The sequence below is a fragment of the Hyalella azteca genome, unplaced genomic scaffold (genome assembly GCF_000764305.2).
Source record: "Hyalella azteca isolate HAZT.00-mixed unplaced genomic scaffold, Hazt_2.0.2 contig14789, whole genome shotgun sequence".
Taxonomy (NCBI): Eukaryota; Metazoa; Arthropoda; class Malacostraca; order Amphipoda; family Hyalellidae; genus Hyalella; species Hyalella azteca.
In genome coordinates, this window is record NW_025944664.1 from 43,820 (window position 1) to 48,792 (window position 4,973).

At 38.0% G+C, this 4,973-nt stretch overlaps 1 long non-coding RNA gene across 1 annotated transcript; it reads left to right on the top strand.

Annotated features, from left to right (window-relative positions):
• Window positions 1-2,430: 2,430 nt before the first annotated feature.
• LOC125179057 lies at window positions 2,431-4,763 on the top strand. Its single transcript, XR_007157135.1, has 3 exons — window positions 2,431-2,596; window positions 3,382-3,799; window positions 4,743-4,763. It is a non-coding gene; the product is annotated as an uncharacterized LOC125179057 (long non-coding RNA).
• The last annotated feature ends 210 nt before the right edge of the window (window positions 4,764-4,973 follow it).

Below are 4,973 nucleotides of genomic sequence, written 5' to 3' on the forward strand. Positions count from 1 at the left end.
GTGCCGGCACTGTCGGGAAACTAATCACAATCGCGCCGTGTAGACCCAAATGCCGTGCTATCATAATAGCTGAAAGTTCATAATTTGTTAGCCAATCACTGATGGCTTTCCAAGCAAGACCCGCCAATCACACACGATAATTTGGAGCTGCATACTTAGGCCGATGCTACGTGTATTTAGAGTTTGGACCGATGTTATGTGTAATATGGCCCATGCTACGTGTATGTGTAGCGGATCTCGCTACATAGCACTAATATTATGCATAACATATCACTAATTCTTATATTTTTCATACTAACATAATATAACTAATTTTTATGTTTCTTATACTAACATTAATATTAACACTCACAATACACATTAAAGTCGTACATTTTAAATCATATTAAATAATTATAACATCATCACGAGTTTACTTTGGCTCCTACTACGTTTACTTTGGCTCCTACTACGTTTACTTTGGCTCCTACCACGTTTACTTTGGCTCATACTACGTTTACTTTGGCTCCTACTACGTTTACTTTGGCTCCTACTACGTTTACTTTGGCTCCTACTACGTTTACTTTGGCTCCTACTACGTGTATGGTCATTATACGTGTACCTAACTAGACTGCTGTTACGCGTACCTAGACTGCTAATACACGGACTTAGGCATCTGCTACGTAGACTTAGGATGCTGTCACGTGGATATGTGCTATTGCAAATATCCGATATCATCTTCAAACTCAGCTTCTGTAATAATATCGGAATCTTCCCCCTTCTATTTTCCCTGTTTTTTTCCGTAAACTTGCTCATCAGTGGCCTCAATATATTACAGCATAATTACAAATCATTAAGATGGGTAATGATCTCGGGTGTGCCGAGTGGGTAAGATCACCAAAATTTGAGTATCGAGGTGAGATTGAAAGTTCCAAAACAGCACGTAGTTTTAAAAGCTTTTGGCCAAGTTTTTTATTTTTCCGCAAACATGGATCATGCTCAAGTCTGCAAATGTCACAAAGAAGGGTAGTTTTCATTTTATGGAAAATTAAGGTGAAGGTTGAGTGTTAAGTGAAAATCCTACTGTTGAAAGTATTCCGACATCATTACAAAAGCTTAGTGAAAGTTTAGATTAGCTAAGCTGTTACCCTTACCCTGATAGCCACTTAGCCAGTTGCCACGTGACTGCCAACTTGCCAAGTGCCAACCGCTGTCACTGTGCCATGTTGAAATCTTTTTCCCAAATAATGAAAAGATTTCATTAGTAGTTAGCCGAGTTACTCAAGTAGTTGAGTACTACACCTAGTACACAAGGCCCTACTCCCTAGGGTTAGTATTTAGTAGGGTAGTTTCCATGGTGTCATTCTATAGTAATTATATAAGAACATGAGCTTTAGGCTAATTGCACCGCAACGAAAATGTCGGACCGCCGCAACACGTGTCACACCTCACCTCTCGACGATATGTTCATGACTGTCGGAATCCAAATGTAAACAAAGCCAGCTGATTAGCAGAGCGAGCGCTGATTGGTCACCACTCAGCAGCCAACTGCCTTCTGTATTTGAACTGTCGGGTTCCCTGAGACCAAGGACGAATGTCATTTTTTCGCAATAAATTAAAGAAAATTCATACATATGTATTCATACATAGCTTAAAAAATAGAGAAAAAAATAACAAAAATGATGATAACAAATTTACCCTACTTTACGCCTGAAATAAGTCAAAATTCTCGAAAAATCATAATAAGGAAATACATGGTAATATCTTTTACTAAATACTGCATAGTAATACTGATGAAGACATTGGTACAATGCTAAATATATGCGTGCCTACTTGCTAATACCAAGTAGTAGCAACTAGTGCATCGGCAGTCATTTTTATTGGTATATTTGTATACATTTGTACGCGTTAAAGAGCAATAGTACGTTCAAATTTTAAATTAAATTTGATTCGAAGACCACCCAACATTTGGAAGTCGGAACGCAAGCTTAAGTCAGTTAGTCCTTAAAAAAAACACAGAAAACTGGATACACTTTAAATTCCTAAAACTTTCGTCTATTATATTATTTATCCAAAAACTGTCATGAAATTAAGCTAAAATCATATAAACGATCATTTTTAGTAATTTTCGTGCAAAATAATGATGCACATGAAAAGAAGTTTAGGTAGGTTATGTATAGACTATTCGAGCTGAAGTCGAAGCCAGTAGGTAAATGTATTCGATTCCAAGTAAACCTAGATCATCAAAAAAAATTACGGGAAAATTATTCCTAAAATTGTATTATTAAAATGCTCTTTTGAAGGATTAATTGCTCAATTAAAAAGATGTACATTTTTTCATATAAATAAGTAAGTTATATTCAAATTTATTATCATTAAATTTCGCTCAACACAACAAGCTCAAGCCGTGACAGAGAGTTTGAATAAGATAAGGAGTTCTATGCTTCCCGCTTTCCTGTCGACATCCATCATACGTTAAACAGCCTTAGAGACTAGAGGCAGTGTCACGTTCTACTGAGCCTTCTCAAGTTCTCGAATCTTGTGCAATCTATATTTCCTGTGTTTAATAATGACTGTTTTTGTTGATTCCAACGGGCAACAGCTTGCCGAATTTGCAGTAAGTACTAATTATAAATTTGAATTTCTTTCATTTCCATAACAAAAATGTATCGTGCATGATTTCGTCATTAAAGTAAAATAAAAATATGTTATATGTGTAAGAATCGCAATTACGATTGATCTGATGTTGGTTGATAGTTCATCGTGCATTGGACAGCCAGCAGCTGAGCAGCAGCAAGAGCGTTTACTTAAATCAGAGCTATGAAAAAGATGGCGTCGTCATGGCGACCCTTGGCGCTTAGCCTTCTTGCAGTTCTTAGCCATTTTGTCATTTTCGTGTACGGTGTAAAAATAGGAATCCATTTCACTTTCATTGCCCCAAAAAAATGTCCATTTAATAAAAACGATCATGAAGAAGGATTTTTAATTATTGTAAAATTATAGAGCTAATTTTTTGTTACCATTTAAATTTTAAATGGCTGGGCTCAGCCTGGGCCCGCTGCCGGTGCCGGTTGGCGGCTGCCGACGCCGAGTGCCGGGCCGGGCCAGCATGGCATGAGGCTTGATTATTTGATATTTGATTAAATTGATAATTGATTTTCTTGATCCTTTTTCTGTTTTTCAATTGCATCATAATTTTAAATCTCTAATGACACTAAATCTGTCTTACTAAGTTAGTAAGATAATCAATTGTGTATTTTGAAATAATTAATCTTAATTCTTAATTGAAAAATATTTCTTTGAGACTTTGAGTTAGACTTTGTGTTTCAGCCTGGCAGCCATGGCAATTTCCATTTACAAAGATGTTCATTCTTAATCCTTTGTTTGTTCCTCACTCCTCAGGGCTCAGGTCATCTCTCTTCTTCTAAAGGCTAAAGCTGTTGCTGTAGCCTGTACATCATGGCTACTCCTACTCATCCCATACTTAAGTTTGCCTACAAAAATGTTACTACTTACTAGTCTAGAATAGAATCAGTAGATCGTGTTTCATTCAATGCTAAATGTAACTTTTGTAAGTTTGCTAATGTGAAAAGTGTGATATTAATATGTTGACATGCTATGTCAAACTATGTATTATGTGGTTATTGACATAACTCTTTTGCAGGTGAGGCGCAGGCAAGAGGAGTTACACCGTAGGCAAGAGGTCGCTCGTCTCATTGCCGTCATTGAAGAATAAAGGTGCGCGCGGCAACTTTCACGCACGGCAACTCGATCGTCAAGCTTCACAAGTACCTGCAACGTGCATCTAGCCAGCAATGAGGTAAAATGTAATTGGTTTGCAATGAAATAGCGATATGCTGCGTTAGTTTAAAGATTACGTTGTTACATAATGCAAATTGTATGGGTATTACTTTAGATTAAGCGCATCCAAAAAAAGGTGTTTTTTTAAGTATATGTTTTGTGGGATGTAGATTAAGAATCAGAAATCCATTTTGGCCGTTCCAATTTTTCCCGGATTTTTTAGATATTTTCTATAGAAAACAACAATGGGGACCCGTGGGGATCCGGGGGTTTTAGGGGGGGACACGCCCGAGGCTCTAATTTGTCAAAAATTGGCAAAGTCGGCGAAAAATTGGAAAATTTTACTGGAAATGATCTATATCGATCTGGGAATGACTGTAAAACTAATGTAAAACCCAAAAATCGCGCTAGGTTAGGTTAGGATGTAGGCTGCTATTCCGCACCACCCAGGAGGTTGCAGCTTAGGCGCGTTAAGGCTTTAATTTATATACCACGGGCCTTTCCCCAAGAGGCCTATGACCGTGGTTAGCTTTGCGAGAGTTAGTTTACTTACCTTAACCAATACATAAATTTAGCGTCAGTCAGTCGTTAGTTTTGTTCGTCTTCACATTCAGGATCTAGTGGTTGTGGATCTGGTCTAATCTTATTACCGTCGTGTGGGTACATCTTTGCAGAAGTGAGGAGAAATTCATGAAATTTGGCTTCAGTCACCGTCTTGCAAAAGACATACATGGCGATGTACTTTTTGACGTGATAGAACACCATACCAGGCTTTTTAACCACTCCTTTACGTCGCGCCAGAGCCGTTATCGGTTTTCCAATGCCGACGGTCAAAAACGGATTTCACATTCTTTAGCTACACCCCCAAAAACATATAATTAAAGAAACCTTTTTTTGGATGCACTTGATCTGATGTTTTACCATTGTATGAATTAGTTTATTATGAAAGCCGACTCTTGCAGGTGAGGTGCAGGCAAGAGGACCCCCCCGGCTCGATGCGGACCGCGCGCGCCCCGACCCGGACCGCTAGGTACCTCCAGGGCTAGAATTCCACCATGGATAGCATTGTCCATTGTGCAATAGTGGATTCTACATTAACCTCTATTCATCTAGTGATTCAAGCTTATGTATTAATTGTACATTGTTTTAATTACATTAATTGACCATAAAATTTCTAATTTATCAATGACAGA